We start from the raw sequence: 23,222 nt of genomic DNA, 5'->3' as shown, positions 1-23,222 counted from the left end.
CTGTTTGGCATCCCTTTAATCCTTGATTAGGAGTTGAAATCATCGCATTTCAGCGTATTTGCCAGTCTGTGCTCAGTGCACAATGACTGCCATTTCGCTTCTGCTAAACTGGTAGACACATTTTGAAAATATCTCCAAGAGTCTTGTCCAGCTGCAGTTTCCCTTGGAATACTCCTGGCATGAACCAGGGTGAAATCCCAGCCGAGCACTATTCCAACACTGTTCTTTTTGGCTTTGCATCTTCACACTCTCAGGTTGCCTTCATGCAACACCCAGAGGCATGCAGCATTATTTCAGGTTCCTGCTATAAAAACACCATTCTCAAAGGCTGCTACATACTCCCCACACTATTTCAAATCCTTTAAACTGAAAGGAAACACAAACAAAATAACAATTTTGCCTTACAGCCACAAGGGGCCCAGTGGAGGCAGAAGGTCAAGTGCCTTACAGTTTGGATGTAGCTTGTGTCATTTGGCCTGACAGCCAAGAAATGGTCCCTGGTCTAATGTTGCTTAGCAGCACAGATGTAGCCAGTGGGGCCAGAATTTTATTCCAATTAATGGTAATGAGGGATAGAAACAGAAAGAGAGGCATTTCTGAGACCCTCTGAAAAACTTATCAAACACCTGCTTTAGCTGCTATAGTAGGCTGAGAGAAACAGGGAAGACAGGAGGTGCATGGAAATGTCTTAGATAACATTTATTGCCTAGTTGCAAAGAGAATAAAACATTAAATAAACATACAACATTTTTTTCTGGCAATACAAAGTGTGTACACCAGAGAGGTACAAAGCAGAGCTGCTCAGTAAATACCAGGGTTTGTTCTGTTTGCTGAAGGAGGTCCAAAGGAGTCAAAGTTTTTCTTGTCTGGGATTTTTAAATCTGTTTTAAAATGCTTTACCAAAACACTACTCCAAACAAAACCAGAGAAAAGAAACGTAAGTACTTTGAAAAATGTGGCGGGGGCAAATTCTGGTACTGTATGATCTGAAAAGAAACTATTTTAAAAAGCAAACCTTTTTCATAAGGCTTCAGCTGCATCTGATACTTTGGCTGCAGTAATTCTAACATGAATCTTCAGAGCATAAGAACAACTGAGATAAGAAGGGCATAAGGAATAATTGTCACATATACACTAACCAGTAGAAACCCAAAAAAGCTAAAAGTTACAATTAAGATTTTTTTACCTTTGTGATGCAATGCTGTGCTGTGAGAAGCTGTGGACCAGCTCCTGCACATTGTGAGTCTGGGATGCACACAGAAATGTCTGTGTAGAAGAAAACTGCTTTTCACTGTGCACTGCAAAGATGGAAAAGTCCTTTGGTGACCTCTTCCAGGCACTTGGGGTCAGAATAAGGTTTGGAGGCAAGTCATCTCTTCTGAGCAGTTTAGAGGTATCTCAAACACTGTCACTTCAATTGAGCTTATAAAGTATTCTGAGGTGCAAAGCTATTTCACCTTAGAGAGAGCACCAGGAGTCATTCTGTATCCACTATGCCATAGTCTGTGCAAATCTAGGGCCTGGAAAAAAAAAAAAAAAAAGAGCTCAGAGCCCATTCAGGGCTCAATTTTGTAAAGATTTTGACACTGTCAACACTTATTCACTGAAAGGGAGTTGAGAAACTTCTGAAAGTAAAGACTGCAGGAACATAATAGGATGAAGGAGGCAGTCTTCCTTTTGAAATCTGTTTTGAAACTCTTAACGTGTACAATTGAAAAACTTTAATTTGAAGTTTATCTTCAACAAAATCAATACTTGGAAAGCTTGGCAAATTGTACTGTGTTTAGACAAGGAAGAAATCTTTCACAGTGCTCATTACAAGGTAAGAAAGGACTTCATAAATTCTGTGAGTTTTAAAAGGACTGTAAGAACTAAGATTTGAAGATAGACTATTAGACTACTTATACTTCTGAAGCAAGTGCAGACTCTGTCCTGAGTCTCTTAATGAACAATAATTCATACCAAAGAGCACCATATCCAGCTTGTTGATCATTGAAAATGCTTGCAATTTCCTGAAAAGCCAACATTTTTCAAAGAAAGTGTCTGAATCAAGTAAAGCTAATCTTCTTCAGTTAAAGCAAAACCATGAGGTCAAGTCATTCAGGCTGATGTATACCACTGAGAAACATAATTGTACCTTTTCTGCATTTTCATTATATCTTTTTAGGTAGATAAGGATTAAATTTTATGGATTTTTCATCAATTTTTTATTGTAACTGACCCTTCAAAGAATGCATTATGTAATAAATTTCAGGTCATAGAAAATCAGACTATTTTAATTTCAAGTCTGTACCACAAAGCAGATTATGAAAGAAATATAACTAGTCTTCAGACACTGAAAGTGACTCTCCATCATCCCTATCTTTATAATCTTTAACGAACTTAAAAATTGCCTCCAACAAGTTGTCACGCAATGTATAAATGTCACACATCATGGGAAAACCAAAGCTGTAACTTTTTTCCCTGCTAGTATATTAGACAATATATTTTTGACAATGTATGAAACTTCTGAACTACTAGGATACATTATTTTACTTAATGGTAAATCTTGGAACAAATTACTATTCAATTTGCTGATCAAGTGATCTGTTCCACTGACTACACCCAATAAAGTCTAGTTGTCTAATTCAGCGAGCACCTTTACTGCATTGTTGATGCTCCTGCAACAGTCACTTTGTCATTTCCTGTATTTGGGCATTTGTTTTTGACTAAAGTGTTTCAAGAGTTTTGTTCTTAGGAGCTGAGCTGGAATTATTTTTACACATTGACTTCCACCTGACAGTCCAACATAAACAATTGAAAAACCTATGCATAAATTACTTAAACCCTATGGCAACTGTTGCTACCTTTACCGGTCCATGTAAAATCATTTTTCCACTCATGACAGAAAATGCAAAGCTTTTCTTCTCTTGAGGGCATGTACCTAACTTGTTGATAGAATGTGACCATCACAGTCCCTGTCATGCTCTTAGTTCCTGCAGGGATGTAATCTGAGACACTAAGAAGACATTAATAGTTAGGCTCAACTTGAGACCATGATAACTGTTTCATAGCCTCTGTTGCTAGCCAATAAATTCTAGATATCAAACAGAATACAATCAATGTGTAGCCAACTATAAATTTACAGGGTAATATCATCATTAAATACACAGATCATTAAGTTTATATGGCAATACTTGCATTTCTTTTGGATACAGAAAAGCTTCACTGAAAATACACTTCAGATACAGTTTGTGCCTTTTAAAGTGGTAGTTAAAAGTCATTCTATATGTAGGTTCCTTTGCTTTAGAAGTCACTGCACAAGTGTATCACACTTATTTGTGCACAGCACTCAATTTTGGACAGAAAGGTGATAAAAAACTTAAACAGATTTCTATAAAAGTATTTCCAACTTCATTACTCAGAAGTCTCTCCTTGGAAGGTGAATGAACTCAAAACTGTCCCCTGTACCTTGCTGTAAGCTGTGATTTTCTGTCTGCATGCACTGGTGTAGGGATCTTTTTGAGTAAGACAGATGGAATCTTCACCTTTCATTTCCTTGTTTTTAGATATCTTTCCATCTCATAACTTCTCCGAAACCCTCACCCAGCCCTTTTAATAACCTAATTGAAAACCCATCTTGCTCCTTCTATGACCATCACACATACCTAAGCTTCCCTCCTGCCATCTGCTCAGCAATCAAGAGCTCACGTCACACCAGGTCTTCCTCACCACCACCATGCCCCACTATTTATAGATTGTTGATGAAATTTCCAGTGTATAAGTCACCTCAGAACAAATGTCTCAGTCCAGCCAGGAGGAGCTGGCTTCCTACCGTGCTTTAAGCCATACCATGAGGACAGTACTCACTCAGCCTTTGCAAGAAAAATACTTAGTGCCTATGTACTGGAAGCATTTCTAAACTGAAAGGGCGTAGGCTTAGACTGGACATAAGGAAGAAATTTTTTACAATAAGTGTGGTGAGACACTGGAAGAGGTTGCCCAGAGAAGTGATGGATGCCCCATCCGTGGAAATGTCCAACCAAGATCAAGCTGGGTAAGGCTTTGAACAACCTGGTCCAGTGGAAGGTGTCACTGCCTGTGGCAGGGTGGCTGGAACTATGTGATCTTTAAAACTCCCTTCCAACTCAAACCATTCCATGATTCTGTGACTTGCTGTTTAAAAGAGAGACCTTTCAAACTCTTCCTCAAGTGCCATTTCCTCACCTGTGTTAAAAGTACAAAAAGTAAAAATGCAATATAACATCAGGTATTAATAAGCATAGGCATAACCTTGCAGATACAGACACAACTTCTGCTTCATGTGTGGTGTGTAGTGCCGTAGGTTACTTGTCTTTCCTCAGCTTTGTGGTTAAGTGTTCCCAGCCTGAATTCTGATGCAAGCTTAATTAGTAGTAGCATTTCTTTGCATTGCTCTACAAAGGTCTTAATTGAGCTTTCCACTTATTCATGTGAACAACATAAATGAAAACCCTTTAAATAAATGGTGACTTACAAATTAGAGATATCAGGGACAGTCCACTAAAATAATGCACTTGGTATAGTGTCTGCTCAAAGCCTTTAGGCACTAAACAAAGGAATGCTGGATTTGCTTTAAAAAAAAATCATTAAAAGGGAGGACAACAGCAGCAGTACATCTTTTCCCCACATCCTCTCCTCATGTGCACACAGGTGTACTTCTACTTTACAATATACATATCCATCATAACTGCTGGCAAGGAAATGAGAGATGTGTCTCTGAGGGGTATGGCACTATGCCCATCTCCTCTCCCCTGCTTCTAGAAAAGCACTCTAAACAGTACCTCGGCAGGTATAAGGGGAAGAACAAAGAGGAAATAGGGAAAAGGGAAGTGGATGGTTGTTCTCAGCTCTTTGTGTAGTTGACAGGCTTTTGTGCATCCAAAGACAGCAGAAACCATGCAGTGAGATGGACAGCAATTACAGGGGATGGAGCTGGAGTTTCAGACCCCATTCCCTGAGATTTGCATACATTTAACATGAGTCCAATACTGAGCTAAAAATAAAACACAGAAATGGGAATTTTGGGTCACTTTCCTCCCAGGAAAACACCCTAAACATTAAGCTACATTCAGTTTGCCTCACATCCTCCTCTCCCCATGTCTGGATATGACAGTGTCCCCCCTAGCATCAAAACAGACCCAGAAAAATGCTGTCCCTATGTTTGGAGCCTGCATTTCCCTGTGAGATGCAGAGAGGCTCACTGACACAGGGCAGGCTTACAGGCAGACTGTGGTCCCCCCTTTCTCTCCACGGCAGCAGCACCAAAAAACAGTAGAGAAAACTGGAGGATGGGACAGCATATTACCTACCATGTATTCCTCAACTTGCAGACATCCAGCACACCCAACAATGTCCAAAGCACCTTTCAGTGCCTAGTGAACATTCTTTTCCAGCTTTGAGAAAACCAGTGGACATGACCTGACAAATGACTATACAATTTTCAAGTTATGCACACAGTAAAGAGATAAAGTAAAATGAAGGTCTGTGGAGAAATATCAGAGTAGCCAATAGAGACAGCAAGATTCCAAGAAAGGCTGATTATTGCCTTCTGCCACATGTGCCATTTACTTGACATCTAAAAATACACCTATTTAGAGCTTGAAGCACTTATTCCTTCCTATGTGTACAGAACCTGTCATGACTCATGACTAGACTCAAGCTTGTATCAGGTTCTTGGAGAGGAGAAGACAAACCTCATGAGTGGTCATGAACACATCCTGCCTAGCACAGAGCATAGGCTGGCCCATAAGCTACCTCTCTGCAAAAAGCAGGGAATTGGAGAATGGACCCTTAGCTGCAGCTAAAATTAATGAGAGTCCTGGAAAGAGCAGAATTTTAGTCATTCTGCTGTAAAATCTAAAACAGCAGGAGAGATAAAGTCAAGAAACAATGGTGGAGCCAGTCTGGATTTACTAGGTGTTTTTCCAAGTTAAGCAATCTTCTCTTTTAGATTTCAAAAGAGAACACTTGAAAGCTATATTGCTTTTCAGAAATTATTGAAGGTTTAGTGACAATTAGAGATTGAGACACAGAAAAATGTTTTATGCTTCTTATCTTCAAAAGTCAACAGATATTAATAAACACACTGTACTGCCCCGATTAGAAAGGTTAAAAGAAACAAAGTTTTCAGCTCTCATTTTATTCTGCAAAAAGGCCCTTGTTGACAGTGTTTCGTTTGCTGTGAGCATAGGAGGAAGACAGGAACAAAGTGAGGTTGTGTAAAAATTTGAAAGTATTGCCTGATGATTGATTGATTATGCTTGATTGATAATACCTCAAGGTGATTCTGCAAACCAGAAAATCCTGTGCTGGTCCCACACTGACCGATTACTGAGGTGTATGAGGTAGACAAATTGCTTGCCTGTGTTTACAGACTAATAGTAGAAACCCACCTTTCCAATAAAAATGTCAAAGAGTGGAAAAACAAACATATGCCCCTGGCAAAGTATATTGCTAAGGTGTATATTCCAGCAATTGAAATTTATGTTTTTGTCTAAGACTAAATATTAAGCTGAGAACAAAATGTTAAAAATATATTTATGATCTTTAATATGGTTTAGGTAAAAGTTATTACCTCTTTATTTTCTTTTGTTATTGGTAGAGGTGGTGTTACTGTTGTTTTGGTTTTATTGTTATTGCTCCTCTGGAACTTCTTTTCTCCTTGGGTCAAAAGAATTTTGGTTTTGAGTCACTGGCTCAGTTATTAAATCCTATAAAATTAATTCATTTTTTCTAGTCAAATATGATATATTCTTATTTAACAAAATGAAAAGGGACATACTCTTTTGAGGAGAGATCTTAGAAAAGGCCTTTTTGTTTCTGGTTATCTTATGGCTGAAAGTCCCTTGAAAAACTTTTTTTTTAAATACAAAGATTTTTCATGCCCCAAAAGATTGTTAGAGCAGTAGATTATCATGTTGTGATGCTCCAGGGACTGCTGTGTGCACACTGACCTCTGTGCAGAGGGCGGGCAGCTCAAAATGTCATTGACCAGCATGGAAAAGCCTGCGCTGAACTCTGGCAGCACACTGAGGTGAGCTCAAAACTCTGAGGCAAACCCAGTCCATTGAATGCAGACTGACCTTTGCCTCATCATCACCCAAATGACCAGGCACTCAGTACCTCCTGCCAGACCCAGTTTTGAAGCTTCAGAGCTCTATTTACCACTGGGAAGCAGGAAGAGTGATTTTGTTTGACAACTTGATGTACATAGAAAACTTCACCTAGGTGAACTCTAGGGGTGCCTTGAAAATCATTAGAGGCTCAGCTCTCAAGGCTTCTAAACACCTGGAGCACCTCACAACATGAGAGGCAATAAAGCAAGACCAAAAGTATCTTTCACAGCACGAATAGATTCTTGCTAGAAAAATCAATTCCATTCCATTGTCTTTACAAAATTGGTTAGTAAATAAATATGACCATGAAGCACATCTGGCTAACAGGAAGGAAGATATTAAAAAAATCAGATTTAACTAAGACATATTAGTCTCACAGTCCATTGTCAGACACAAAGGTCCAAACACAGCTCTCAAACACCAACATGTTACCTCAAAAGAAACAATTGAAGATGTGTGAATTTCAGTAAATTGTTTCAGCCAGCAGGGAGATGGGTTTCAGTTTGAAGAAATAATACCCCAGGAATTGCTCTCTTTATTGCAGTTTTCACTCTGGGAAACTTAAAATTTGGATAGACTTTTTTTCTCTTTTAAAAAAATCCCATGACTTACAGTAAACACACTGCCTCACTTCATAGCATCACCAGTGCAAGCATATGTTGTCATTTGAAGGCAACATAAGGATATCTGGGGTTTGCCTGAACTGAAAACTAATTCATCATAATAACAAAATGGTGGCAATAAACTCTAGTTGTTTTACAGTTATAATTAGATGCTTATATTTTTGTCTCAATCGCTAAAAGCCCATAGGGGATTATATGAGAATTCAGTTATCAAAGCCTGAATTCTTGAGAATTAAGCCTGCTGAAAACCAAGTACTCTGGAGTGCCTATTGCACAACAATATCCAGTCCTGGGCATTTTGTTGATTCTTTGAAATGGCATATTCCATCAATGTGTTTTCAAATAGCTGTTAGTTTCCCTTTTCCTGTCTTTCTCCTCCCTCTCATGCCATAAAATGAAGAAAGGTGAATTTAGGTAATAATAAAACATTTATGTATCTCTTGGAATAAAAACAAACCATCTGTTTGAAGGAAGCTTTACTATTACTTTTCTGTTTTTCACAGTGATTTTATTTACTTGCTTTCATTACTTTATAGTTTTTCTTATAATGTAAAAATAATATAGCTTATTCTCTTTCTTCTTATATATTCCTTTCCTTTGTTCCCTGAAAATTATTTTTCATCCACACTACATTTCTCCTCCAGATGAATCTTTTGCAACTGCGAACAGACAACTTTTAACCCTCAAAATCCCTTTTCAATGCCAGTAAAAGCAGCCTTCTCTGCCCTAAAAGTAACCAGGTTCTTAGGGGTTCACAGAACCAGTAGGATAAAGAAACGAAGGCAGAGAATGGAAGGCCTGTGGCATTAATAATGAAATATGGTGCTTTTCACCTCTGCATCACTGATTCGAAATGAAAGTTGCTACCCTGTGATCGTTATTCAGTGACCCATATGAAACGTGTGGATGACCTCCATCTAGTTCCCAGTAGATATTTGTCTGTCTCGCAAAAACAAGCACAAAGGTTAATGCTCCAGTTAGTAGTTTCAAAAGAGGTTGATAAGTGCTCTTGCCACTGCTACTGTAAATTTTTGGTCTGTGTAGTTTCACTTTCTGGCTTTGTTAGTCTGGAACTTTGTTGGAGTAGGAGATTGATTTTAAAAACAACAAAAGGTTCTGAAACCACATGTTAACTTGGATGGCATAAGGAAATCTGCTTCTGTGGAAGCTGAGCTTCTGTGATATGATTTTTACTTGCTTTGGTCTGATGTTCTTATCCCTCACAACACCTGTTTCAGTAACTTTGAAAGACTTTAGAAGCCTCTCATTACACAGTCAACAGCTCAACTGGGATTAGCACTTCAGTTCCTTTGATATAATCACTAAATTACAGTATGCAGACCATGATAGAACTACCAATACTTGCGAAAATTGGAGGAACAAACCCCCTGAGACCTCATGAATTTTCTGCATTTGTCTGAGTAAAGAACCTAAAATCACATCCAAGATTCTTTGGTATAGAGCCTGAAAGAAATTTCTGCCAGAATGTCTTCAGGGAACAGATATTCATGAGCACCTACATACACCCATTACACTCACAAGCATGTGGAAAAATGTGTTCAAAATACCACTGAAGTCTTCAGAAAGCCTCCCATTAGATTCAGTGGACTTCAAGGCAGACTGAGAGATACAGCATCGGGATCCCTGTAATTCCCTTTTGCATGAATGGTCTACGTGGCCCCAGGTGGATGCCACTTGCCATGGCTCAGAAGGAGAGAGCCAGTCTGCTGGGCAAGCCACTCACACAAGGCATAGTAATTAATTATTTTTGTTCCTGTGATGCTAGGATACTTTTTTGTTTTCTTCTTAGAAAACAGCACAGCAAATCTCCACCAAAAAAGAAAAAGTGTTTGGTGATCAAAGGATGGATTGTTTCTTTTTTTTCTGACTGAAAGAAAAAAATCAGTGATGAGTCTACAAGTCTGATAAATTATTATATTCATTTTTCACAACAAAACCAGGGTCATCCTCCTACAGGAATATTCATATCAGCTCACTGCTGCTAACACATTTGGACACACCACATTAACCCAAGATTGTACCAGTGCTTCTTTCCTTGACATTCATCTCAACTATAATCACAGGCAATTTGCATCTCCATTGGAATGCAAATTCTTAAACCCACACTTAGACCTCTCTCCCATTTAGTCTCAAGTCTTCTTACCCAGAAGCTGAACAGTAGGTTATAGTGACATCAAAAGGAAGAAATCCAGCAGTCACAAGAGCAAAACATTAACAGGATTTTATAGAAGATTTCAAAGAGTACAGAAGTAGCTAAGAAACTGAAGAACTGCAAGTGATACAGAAACACAGTATGGAAACAAATTATTCAGAAACCAAATTTCATAAATAATTAAATCTTACAGACTAGTGATATCTCGTAAGAGTGACTTATGGTAAGAGATTATTTCTCACATATCATCAAGATTATAGTGCTTTTATTCTTTTATTTGAGGAATAATTCTTCAGTCTATTTCATATCTGAATTTATTAAAAATTTGGGAGACCTACTGAATCCACTTTAAATCTGATTTAGTACTTCAGGGTTTCAAGCCTAGAAAACTTCTGTAAGGCCTTCCAACAAGATTGGTTTGCATTCACTCAGCTTTGCTTTGGCACACCCAGCTCTATGAGCTCTCTACGGCCTTAGGTTTTTTCCTTGGTCTAGGATAGGGAACCTGTTTTGGTGAAGAAGCTCTATCTTGGATGCCACATGGATACTGAACATGTAACACCCATGGTTTTTCCCAATGTTTCCTCCAGGCAAGGGAGAAGGTTTTAAAAGACACTTTTACAAGCAGAATATTTTTCTTTTTAATTTATGCTTTTTTCTTCTCCCTGTATTGGATGACAGTACTGAATTCCAGGTCTAATGTTTTGTATTAATTTTTGACAAGGATCTAATCATGTGTTTGCTGATGCCCATATTTTTTTTCAAGCTCTTCACAGTTTATTCTCAGAGTCATAGTCTTTGCATGCTTCCAATATAACTTGGGGATTGTTGGGGATGTGAGGACTGCACAGGGGCCTGAAGGTAAATAATTTAATGGGAGGAAAAAATCCACTGTTTTTGAACTAATGACAACTAGGTGGCAAGCTGTAGAGGGGAGAGTTCCCCTGAAGCTTGGGCTGAAGTCTTTCTTGCTTTTATGCTCTTTGTCAATAACCATACAAAGACAGAGGATGCAGACAGCAAAATAAGCACAAGAAAGAAAGAATGAATTAGTGAATTCCACTCCAGTTTTGACTCCATCAAATATTTCCAAATATTCAGCATGACCCAAATTGAAATTTTTGCTCATGAGTGCTTTAACAATTAATTTTGATTGCCTGTGGGCACACTCTCTGGATTAATTAATATTTAATTAGAATTATTTCAGCAGGAGGGAAGGTGAATTTCCTCTTCCTCCTTGCAAAAAAAAGACATCAGGCAAAGGGTACAACCAAAATTAGTTTTTTTGCAGGCTCAGCATTACAGTTAGAGAGTGAGTATCTTCTGCTATTACCACCTTCTCCTATAAGCATGTTTAGAAAGACAAGGATTACAAGAAGGATTTAAAACACTGTGCATTTTAGGTTAAATCTTCTCCAAAATTACTGATGAAGCTAAATAGGAAGGTGACCATAGGGTCAATGATATTAAAAAAATTGATGTGGCGTGCCTTTCCTGCTGAGCAGAGAACTCAAATGCTTCGAGGGATGTAATGGTAGGATGGTGTAAAACATGGTTAAGGATTTTCTATTTCCTCATTTCTCATACTACAAATTATGAATGTTTTGCCAAGACGGCAGACATGTCACTGTTTACAGAAATAGGCAGTATTTCTTGTTTCGAAGCTGGCTGAAGAAATATACATCTGTGAAGGAAAGCTGAAGGAAATACCTACTATGGCTGCAGAGCAAAATAATAAATGCAATCCTGGCAAGTTGTTCAATTTATGTATTAACATGATTAACAGATATTATATTTGCAGCCATTTGTTCTTTTCCCGGGAAAGGTAATCCAGCCCTGGAAAAGAGAGATAATACATTTCCTTGAACTACAAATTAATTTCAGATAATCATAGTAATTGATGTGTTCCAAAATGTTATCTTGAAAATGGGATTGAGTACATCTCATTACAAAAGATTGAGCAGGGCAGCCTGAGTAGAAAATCCCATCTAGAAAATTATATTCTAAACACTGTGTTAATATCCTAACTGTATTCACAGGACTTTTTCCTTCTTTCCTCAATGTTTCACCAAATCTTCATTCTCTAGTCTGAAGGCAAAGTACTTCTGCATCATTAAAGATCCATCACGATATCTGGTCAACCAAAACTCAAAAGCAACATTTGCTTTTCATCTTGCCTTCAGTATGACAGAAAAGTACCATTATTACTTCAGTTAACCATTTGTAAGAGACTGGAATGTGAATGGATAACAACCCAAACAATTGGTCATTTACAAAAGCAGAGGGTGCTATGCTGATGATGGGCAAGATCACGGCCCAGGTGCGGGGCTTTGAGCACCAGATGAGGACCACCACAAATCAACCTTTGTTTACGAGAAGCTGGATTTTGATCCAGATAAGGGAAGAAAATAGTACACAATATTTTCAACTCTCCTTTTTTCTCTGTTTGAATATTTTCTCAAATAATTGACCATTACTATACTTAGGATGTAATTTTCCAGCTCCTCTTTTAAATAGCTACCAAATCTACTTTTCTAAAAGTGATAAGCAACCTTTTTGGCTCCCATGAATTTGAAAAATATAATTTCTGAAATTTCAGACTCCTTCTCCTCACTATTTTCATATTCTCTGTGCATATTGTATGAATCTGTATATTTGTTATTTGTTTTGAAACATTCTCATCAAACATCACTTTGTTTACTCTATGCTCTTTCCCATTTAATTCTTGTTGCTAGTTATTTTTTGCTTCCAGCAAAAATCCTCTGATTTAATTTCTATGCCCTCATTAGACATCTTTATTGAAAATGAACACATGCCGCTGATTAGGACTTCTTCCACCATTTTGAATTTTCAATTTCTTTTTCCTTGTAACTTTTCTTTCTCATTTTAGACTGCACATATTTTTGCTAATAGTTTTGGTTTTTTCTGCAAGCATATACAAAGCACACATATCACCTTTCAGTTTTCTTCTTTTCTCTGTTTTAAATACTTGATAGTTTAAATTTTCATCTCAAATGTCTTCTAAACCCACAACAGCAGAAGATTCAGCTTCTTCTATTAAGCTTTCTTTGGACTGTGTGGTTTTTAAACAATGTCCTGGTAATTTTAATTTCCTTCTATATCTCCAAATCTTTATCACAGGGTTCATTTCTGAGATATAACGCTTAAAAAAATAATGAGCATTTCTAAAATATTCTTCTATTCTATTTCTAAATTATTCTTCCCTTCCTTAACCCTTCCTATAATACCAACCAGGCTTTGTAATTAACAAAAAATAAAGGGAATCTATCTGTCTATACCTTGTATTTAACTCAGTATAAACCTCTAGAACCAAAAATTAATAATCAGAACTTCACTGGACAGCATCCTGGGCAACCTGGGCAAAATTGGATCTGATTTGAATGGGGAGTCAGAACAAATATCCTCTTAAGGACCTTTCCCACCTGATTTGTTCTGTGACTCCATGAATCTCTGAACACACTACATATATCACCCCAATAATTCATCCTCCATAACATTTTAGAAGAATTTCTTAATATCCAAAGTAAATCTGATTTTATGTAAATATTTTCTTTTTCTGTCATTAATTAACAATGCAGAAAACTCTTCAACTTCCATAGTGGAATATTTGCTTATATAGTTACATGTCTAGATTTTTCTTTATAAATTTTGTATCATTTTCTGCAGTCTAATATGCTGTTTATCTGCTCCTTCCCTAAAAGGACATGTCCCAGGTAAAGCCCAGTACTTCACATTAATTAAAGTGGGGAAATTTTGATCCATGTTTTCATCCCCTTTACAGTGATTACAGCTAGACCATAATTCTTTACCATGCTCATGAGAATGTCACATTGAACAGTGTCAAAAAAGCAGTACTACGATACAGGTATCTTATTTTTTATTTTTTTCTGTTCTTCTAGATATTATGCTGCTTACCTTGTCAAGGAAGGAAATTAAAGTGGTTTGACAGAATCTTTTTTTGAAAAACCTATAATGGCACTTTTTATCATTTTATTGTCTCCTGATTTTTTAAAATGCAAATTGATTAGTTTATAAATTTTCCCAGGGACCTCATTTTTTGAGTGTTATCCCTTTTCTATTTTTAAAGATAGCATATTGTCTTCACTCATCAGTCAGGGAATTCACAGGTTCAAAGGGTACTTGAGTTTCCAAATGCTTCTGAAATCCCAGGTATTTCTCCTAATGACAGTGCACTCTATAAAGGTGCCGCGCAATCCTCTGAAAAGTGGCCACAAGCACACTGAGGATATAATGCCAGTCAGAACATCATCCTGCATTCCAAACTATGATTTCTTAATGAGTTGAGTGCTGCTGTACTTGCCACAGGATTCATGCATAATTAATTCCAATTCATTTTACCAATTAACCACCTTCCCAATGTTTGCATAGACTTCCTAGAAACAGTCTTGCTTTCTTCCATCATGAATTCTTTCTTAGATGCTTATTTTAGCCTCATTGCTTACAACATCATTTTGTATTCAATCAATATACTATGTTTATTCTAGGTTATAAGTCATTATAACATTACACCCATGCTGCATTATTAATGTGCACAAAACTGCAATGTAATCCTGTACTGAACAGAAAGTGCAGTCATCATCTATATTTGAGGAAAAGGGTGGCCTTGATTGTTAATATTTTCATGGTGGTAGAAGTATTTTAGATCATTGGAGTTCTAAATATATGCTTTATTTCCATGGGGCATACATGTGTTTGAACACCAATTTTTTTATAACTCAATTCTTTCTTTGACCATCCAGTAATTTGGGACTAATTTGATTGCTTTGTGATTTCTCTACTATTTATAAGCACTTGAGGCTTAACCTAGAAAAGTATACATTTAACTTCAAGAATATCATTGATCCCATCACCATTTCTTATTTTAGGGCAGAATTTAGTCCTTTGCTGGGCTGGGACATGCCTAAAACGATGTGGATTTTAGCCATTGTAGCCAGAAAATGCATTCTTTGACATTCATTACTTAGAACTGTGTTCTAGTGCTGTGGGCTTGGTTATCTAAGTCATGGGGTTTTACTTCCATTCCTTGAATGAATAACTGCCCCTACATCAAAACCATGAGCTTGCGTAGCAATTAAGGGGGTCATCTGTGATTTCATTCAGTCTCATCTGAGGAACCTTATGAAAACTGGACTTCAATAAATGGTAAAACTGGCCTCACTGTAATTAGGGTTTTATCTCCAATTCCCCAGAGAGACTCAATTCCTCAAAAAGTTTTTAAAATAACTTTGAAAAATGTTAAAAAAATAGAAAAAAATTATTTGGGAATTGGAGAAAATATATCAAATCAAGTTTTCCCTTTTGAATGAAGATGCTATGAGTTCCTTATCAAGGACTGATAAGAAGTAGAGATTGCTAATCTAGTTTTCATTTCCTGGGAGTAATGTCTCTATTTAAGACAAAATTAAAGCAGGTGAGTGTGGTTTTGTAGTAGAAGATAATTCTAGTGGAAACTAAAACATTTTGAGCATGAAACTGTAATTTCTGTTTCTTAATTGATGACTTTAAACTGAGTTGCAACAAAACTGGGACCTTTAATATGTCCATCCTGTAAGGAGAAAAAATTAACAACTAGAAACCTGTATACTGAATGCTAATTGACAAGAATACTGTTTTCCTATTGATATTTCATTTAATAAACTGGCAGGCTAGACACATGTATTTTAAAGTTCAGGTTTAATTAAAAGATAAGACTAAGCAGCAGCTTGGCAAGAGGATAAGGGAAAGTGTTGAATTCTTTGTTTCTGTTGGCAAAGCAGCTGCTTTTTTTTTTTAGCTAATCTCAACTTAATGTCAAATCAAGAAACTACTTTCATTTTCTGGGTGCATTTAATGAGTTACTTAAGTTTGCACTCAGACAATCATCCTTCCTCAACTGATACTTTTTTGAAGTGAAACATTTACAGGTGCCAGTCTGCTAGGATTTTCAAAAATCTGCTTTCCCTATATATATATTATAGTAGAAAAACCTTATCTTCCAGAATTAAACTATCTTCATCAGTCAGAAAAGAGAGGTTAAAAGCTAAAGCGTGGGAAGCTGGGCAAGTGATTAGCTGCTTAGAGTGCAACACTTGGAAACATTATCTTTCTACAGCAAGGATTAGAATGCAGGGAAACGCTTTCAAATATATTAGTTCAGAGGGCAAAAACATTTATGGCATGCCATGAGATTGTAAAAGTGGACATAACTCTTCCAGTGGCATTAAAGCTCTGTATTTTCATCTGAAGAACAGCTGGCTCTAGTTTCTTCTTGTGTATCCCCTTTATAAAACAAGTGTCAAGGGCAAAGAGAACAGATTCTCTTTATTACTTGAATGCAGTAGCATGTGAAAATTCAACAAAAGATGAAAATCCCATTTTTATTGGCACTGAAAAAGTGACTGAGAAGATACTCTTGTGGAAAGGAGTTGAAACAACTGAATGTGAACTTACACTTAACAGATAAGTGAGGAAACAGAGACATGAGGCTGCACTGGTGAACACAGGAATGAACACACACATCAAAGCTGGTGTCTTGCTATGTTGAGAACTATGTGGAAAAAATCAGAGTCACTCAGGTGTCAGGGAGAAGTTATGAAGCCTATCAACCTTGTTTTCACATAGCATAAGCTGGTATCAGTTCCTTTCCAGCTTTACTAATCTCTAGCAAATGTCATGGGTACATCTGTGGTTACAGATGCTCTGAAAGCAAGTAAGACATTTCACTGAAAATGAGAAGAGCAGAAGCAGACAGAGAAGTCAACAAATCGGCCTGTTGCAGGGTGTGTGTCTTGATTCAGTGTGAAATGCAAACTGCATTTTCTTTTGAAGAAAGTATTAGATTTTACAGCAAAGTGTGAGACCTCCCTACTAAGTGAAAGACGTGGGCAACATTCCTACTTCACATCAATAACAGCACTGACTTGAACTTAAAACTATCTGCATCTTGAGTAGTGACTGGATACACAAAGTCTTTTCAGCTTTTTTATTCACATATGTGATCAGAAATCAGGACCTGAAAGCACCTTATAACAAAGACATTCTCAAAAATTAAGCTGTTGTATTAAATTTTTTAAAAAAAGAAGAAGAAGAAGAAGAAATATTTTCAGTTTTTCCAGCTAGCTCAAAGTGAGACTTGCTGCACAGACCACATTTTTTGAGGTCCAAGAACCACTGATACCCACAAGCCCCAGCAAGGTGAGTATATGCACGTGTTTTGGGGATTGTTTCCTTCAATGTTGCATCAGAACAGAAGAACCACATATACTTTTAAGTTTGATTCTTCTCCTTCCTTTTCTCATTACAGAACATTGTCTTTACATCAGGCTTCTGATGTAGCTGTGCAGGAGTGAAGCCATGTGTACCAGTTTCCTCCACCGAGACAGGACTTAACTCCCTTTCTCTAATTCATTACACTTGAAAAATAACTTCTACAACCTGCACAAACCCATGGTCTTGGGCAAAAGCAATTTTGCCTTAGCTATCCCACTATTCAGTTGTGATATTAAAAGCCAAAAAGGGAAAAGACTAATGATTGCAGTAGAAGGAAGAGATGTCTTAAAACTCTAAGAATGGTCAAACTGAATTTGCCTTTCTCCAATAGCAGTTGGCTATAAGCAGATACTTTGGAAAGAGGGAAAAGGGAGGAAATTAGCACTAAATTGCTTTCCTTTAATACATTCCTGGGTTCCAACTATTTTCACCTCAGGGACTTACTGGTCTAGAATTTACCAAATAACTTCAGCGAAACCTCTTCCGTATCTGACTGGGAAATACATGTGCCTTTTGCTAAGAAGTGATCACAATAAGCAGGAATTGGATATTAAAGCTACACCCTGTTCCTGAAGTTGACCAAAATATTAAGGGCTATCTTCATTTTTTTACTGCTCAAGCTGCAATTTAAAAATCAGTAATGTGTTTGCTAAAGCTGCTTGCCAACTCTGCCAATATGCAGATGCTCACACGGGCCATTCTACTGAGGCTAGAAGTTATTATGTTAGAGAAACATCTTCAGTCTTCCAATTCTTCCATGGAAGTTTCCAGGACTAGAAGAATCCTTGTTGATTTAGTATCAACCCTAATGCACAAAACATCACAAACTATGTCCAGATGATTGGAAGTATCTGAAAGGATGAAAGGCCTCAGACACAGTAAAGCTGCCTGATTTCTTTCAAAGTCAGTCAAGCACTACTAATACACCCCCTTGAGTACCTGCCCTAAAATGCCAAGTGTGATGAGCTACCTCTTTATGGACTCTTGTCCCTTCTCTTTGGTGTTCCATAATTGCTGAAGATGTACCAGCTGCTCTAAAAGAGGGACAGCTGTCAGACTAATTTCTCCTCCCTCTTCTCAACTGATGCCAGTCTGGCAGAAAGACCACGTTTATAGGGAAACCATTAACTAGAAGAAGCTGGTAGTAAGGCACTTAGCAAAAAGAGCAAGAGTGCAATAATCAGAACACATTTCCTGTAACATTTATCAAGTAACCAACTTAGTAGCCCTAGGCCATATTATGCCACACCTTGTTCAACAGATATCCCAACTGACTTCAAAAAGTAGTTGTTTTTCAAAACTGACAGCAAGACGGATCCCCTGATACACTTGTGCTGTTTTAATATGGAAACTTTTCGTAAAAGTTGAAGGAAACATCCTATCACACTGCAGCATCTCAAGGAACTCACTCTGAAGGGAAAGGCAATAAATATAGAAGCAACTTTTTAAATAGCAGCATAAAGCTATACCAGAAAAAAAAATCTTTAAATTTGAAGTCTGTTTATCACTATTTTGCCACATGCTTACATATTACAGAACTACTTTATTTTCATAGAACCTTTGGCAATATGAAAGAAAACTCTGCAACTATATTAATTTAATGACAAGCTGATAGAGCATTCAAATGTTCCATAGGTGTCACCGTCAAGAAGAAGCAAAGATTAAGTGAAGTAATGAGAACAACTACTTTTGTTTTTATGAAGGCATAGTTTTTTCACAGTAGCTATAAATATCCCCTTATCATGGTGAGTAAAGAGGTACAATTGGTTAATTTCCTACTGCTAAACTTACTTGCTGCTACTACTTGGCATGTTTGCAGTAGGACCTATAACTTCTTCCTCCTGTAGTGCAGGGAGGTTGAACACAGAACTGCTCCCTGTCAGTGACATCTCTCAGAAGATGAAATGTAGGCCTGGATGTGGCTTCCTCCACCTGTGTCCACACAATATGAAATTGTCCTTTTCCTTTCATCTAGATATTTCCCTACAATCTTGCTTCACTGCAAAAAGAAAAACTTCACCCTGTTTCTGAAAAGCTCTCTAAGACAACCTGTTGCCCTTTTCCTATTTTTGGGCTCATGCTCATGAGGTGTTTGGGTTCACTGCATTTATTACAGATTCAAACTGGAGCAACACTTATACCTAAAATATAAGTGCCACCAAAAGTTCTGGGCAGACATGTTAGGGCTTCCCCAGACATTCCAGAACAGTGGGCGGCAGACCACAGGAGTGTGCTCTGTTCCAGGGGGACTCAGCCATGATCATGGGGTCAGAGGGGCTGATGCTCCCACTACCCACAAAAGCCTCCATGGCACACAGCACCTCTGCAGTGCCCAGGTTCATGGCAGCTGGGAACAGAAAATCTCCTTTGATTTCAAGCATTTGCAGGTAGCATCACAAAACTATAAAAAAACCCGCATCTTTGCTTATCCACATTTCCTAAGTTTTCTGAGACCATGGAAATAACAGTCAGGGTTTTTTTCTTAGAAGTAAGGGATTTTGGATTCAAAAAATTCCCATCTTTTTTGTTATGCCTTGCACAGCATCTCTAACACAAATACTACAATCTCTCCTTATTCCTTCAATTTCCAAGGTCACAAGAAGGAATCAGAACCCATGACACATTGCCTTTGCAGTCCTCACCACCACCACCTCCTCTCCCTGTGCAAGAGTTACCACTGCTGCAGCTCCTGTAAACTCCTTCACCAGCTGGACTACGCCTGCCCTGCTCTGCCCTCTCTCCTCAGGGACAAGCACTGCTCTTCTTCAGCATAAACCTGTGTCCCACCAACCTTTCTGCAAGCATGTACCCTCCATCATCCAGGATGTGAACATGAACCAGCACTGAGCTTTTTGTGGATATAGGCAAATTACAAATTATGAAAATGTACATTAACAAAAAAATTAAACAAAACAAAACAAAAAAAAAACAGCAAAACCCCTACATAAATACTTCATTCCTTATTCCTCTCATCCTGCAAGCATGATGACATTTATTTAAATCTTACATATTCATGACTTTTGTATCTAGCTAGAATATTCTAGAGCTGTTAGACTTCATCTTTCTGAGCAGCTGGAGTCCTGTCACCACTTTTAATGGTGCAGAAGAGACACATCAAGCGAAAAGGATCTATGAGAAGCCCCAATAAAGATCAGGCCGACAAGAGAAAGCCCGCCATGGTCCTATGTTGATGGTGTCAGCAGGACCACTGAAGTGAGAAGCACAAAATTTTTCTCTGATGACAAGCACCATTAAAATTTTCCCTCACAGGCTTTCCTGGGCTCTGACACATAAGGGGCTGTGACAGCTCTATCAATCAGCTCCTGCAGATCCCGAGGAAGCCAGCCATCCCCGCACGATATTCACCATGATACCAACCTCGGGGGTTGTATCAGACAGCTAATATTGCTCTTCTTGATGCATAAGGCCCAACATATGAAGTTTCTCTCAGCTTTCTACTCCCAGATGCCAAAATTACCAAGCAAAATCTCTGATGCCATTTATACCCTCTCTGCTGTTTCCAGGGCAAATTATTAATCTTCTGTCAAGCTTAATTCCTGATCCTAAGTTTATCTCAGCAGACAGTCCCTTGACTGGCCCAGCTGCACTCAAGTTGTGTGCTCTTTTAGCTATGCCCTGTCCGTGGACTGTCAGAGAAAGTCTGGAGCTGCATTCACTCCATTTTGACTTCAAACAGTGCCCACCATGGCTAGATGCTCCAGGACAAAAGATGTGGAGAGGCTCACCTGACACAGATGTGACAACGTGTGCGCTGGTTCTGACAGACCAGCAAGCAGGGAAGTCAGTTTTCCTGGTTCCAGGTAATGCTTTTAGACAAATGCAAGGGAACATAATTTTGCCTTCAAAAATAAAATGCTGCTAACTCAATCTGAAGTAACTACTCTCCTGTGTAGAATGGCCCTGCAATATCACCAAAATATGGTTTAAATTAATTTATCAAGGAAAAGGAATTTTTTGTGATGATTGACACAACAGCTCCTGTGCAAGGCTCAGAAAATACTTATATGAACATATAGTACTGTGAGATTAAGTCAAAACTTATTGATATGCCCTCATTTGCCAGGGAAAGTACAAATATTTTGCTTTTGTCAACACTTCAAAGTTGTCATTTCTAGCTCTACTGTCTATGTATAAACAATGAATATACTTTCATACTTGGTGCCACAGGAACAAAACTCGTTATCTTTATAGGCAAATCCAATAGCAGTTTTTAAATCTCTAAAGCACTGCTCACAGAAACAAGAAAATCTATAGAAAGAACAAAATTTTTTACATTCTACAGTACTAATCTTGGAAAAGTATTGCCACAAGACATCATTATGTCAGCAAGTCTAGGAGAGCTATATAAAGCATTCAACCAGATAGTAAAATTACTATCTCCATGTTTATTTAGAAAAAATGTAGAAATTTTTGGCCTAGAGACAAGTGATAGAAAAGCTGAATAAACTACTGTCATGTCTCAAATGAAAGTAGTAGCTAGAAGCAGAAGGTTAGGGGTGATATTCTTAAGGTTTAATTTGTTTTCTTCAAGATTTAATGAAATTTTTCATCCAAATAACTTAGCCATACAGCACAAAGCTTACCAGATCTGACCTGAGCAGGTGATGTAAATAGATATTCACAAATTCAAGTTTACCTGGGTGAAATATAAAGCTGTAATATAATTGCATTTTAAAAGGGTTAAAACATTTTTACCTCATATTTTCAAAATGCCCCTTTGTTTGAAAGCCATAAAAACCCACCATCTTTTCTCTGAATTTGATCTGGTTTTGGAGCTCAACTGAAAAATTAATTCTGGGTTTTATTAGATTTTTAGGCAATCAAAAATCAGTTACTTAAGTACAGTTAACTTTGATACTATTTCACTTTGAAGAATTGGTACTGATCAGGGCAGTAGTACTCTAAGCACACTTAACGTGGCAATTTCTGTGTTCCTCCAGGAATAAAGGCACCTGAGCAAGTTCTATTTGCTAGTCATCCCAGTCATAACTATTACAGACAAGACACGAGTGAGTGCAATCACTTCCTCACATCTATGTTTCATTTCATTGTAACTTCAAAGAGAATGAGGCATAACACTGTTTGCCACTACATTTGTGCACAAATACAATCATGTACAAACGTGCAAACAAAAAATTCTCGTTCTTTGTTTTTTGAGAGGTCGTGACAATGACCTCTAAATAGACTCGGTGCATGGTACAGAGCAGCATCACTCTGAATAAGAGCAGACCTGTTGGGTGCTCAGAAGCGCTGATGTAGCATCAGCACTTCTGTTATCTCTGGCTCCCAGAGAGTCCTGTAATTCACCCATCTTCCTCTACTCCGCTGTCTGAGCATACAGAGAGCCTATGTTTTGAGGGGATATCTGTCAGGGTCTCCTCCCCCCACCACGTAGCCCCGGGAGAGGGGCCCTGAGGGCACAGACACACGGGGTTTCCCTGCCCCAGTCAGCCTCGTTCCCCATTGGTTGGTTTGTGTTTCCCTGCGCGGGCAAAGGACTCTGGGTGCAGACTGTGAGGGTTCCTCGGCAGAGCTCCGGCCATGCGGCTGGGGAAATAAACATCTCTGAAACATCTACCAAGAATCTGTCCACATATATATTTCCTTTCCACGGGACTCCTGGTTTGATATATGCGTGTTACAGTATCCCCGCTGTAACAAATGGTGGGGAGTTGAGAGCAGAACGATCCCCGATCCCAAAGCGACTGATTTGTGTGAGCAAACCCTAGAAACTTTGGATTCCTCTTCTTGGTTTTGTTTTGCTATTCCACATCTAAACTATGGAGGAACTGTGGGAAGACTCTTGGCTTTCAGAGCTGCATATGGACATTTATCTTAAACTTAAAAAGATTCTTGAACAACGATTTGTAAATTTTAGCTTAATTCAAGCTCAAAAAGAACTGAAACACTTCCTGGCATGGTTGTTTAAGAACTTTTTCTATGTTTCTTGAGATTTAATTCTTACCAAGGACTTTTGGA

At 38.0% G+C, this 23,222-nt stretch overlaps 1 long non-coding RNA gene across 4 annotated transcripts in view; it reads right to left on the bottom strand.

The window, feature by feature from the left end:
• Positions 1-711: 711 nt before the first annotated feature.
• LOC138107995 (uncharacterized) overlaps positions 712-23,222 on the bottom strand; it is a 233,643-nt gene continuing 211,132 nt past the window's right edge. For 2 of the 4 annotated variants that reach the window (XR_011149818.1, XR_011149814.1), the window contains one exon: positions 712-1,520. This is a non-coding gene — a long non-coding RNA (uncharacterized lncRNA). The remainder of the gene's footprint in view (positions 1,521-23,222) is intronic. The other 2 variants (XR_011149816.1, XR_011149815.1) reach the window with 2 other exon arrangements.

This window comes from Aphelocoma coerulescens, chromosome 3 (assembly GCF_041296385.1).
Source record: "Aphelocoma coerulescens isolate FSJ_1873_10779 chromosome 3, UR_Acoe_1.0, whole genome shotgun sequence".
Classification (NCBI taxonomy): Eukaryota; Metazoa; Chordata; class Aves; order Passeriformes; family Corvidae; genus Aphelocoma; species Aphelocoma coerulescens.
The sequence above is the reverse complement of the archived record's forward strand: the minus strand, read 5'-3'. Positions and strand labels throughout refer to the sequence as shown.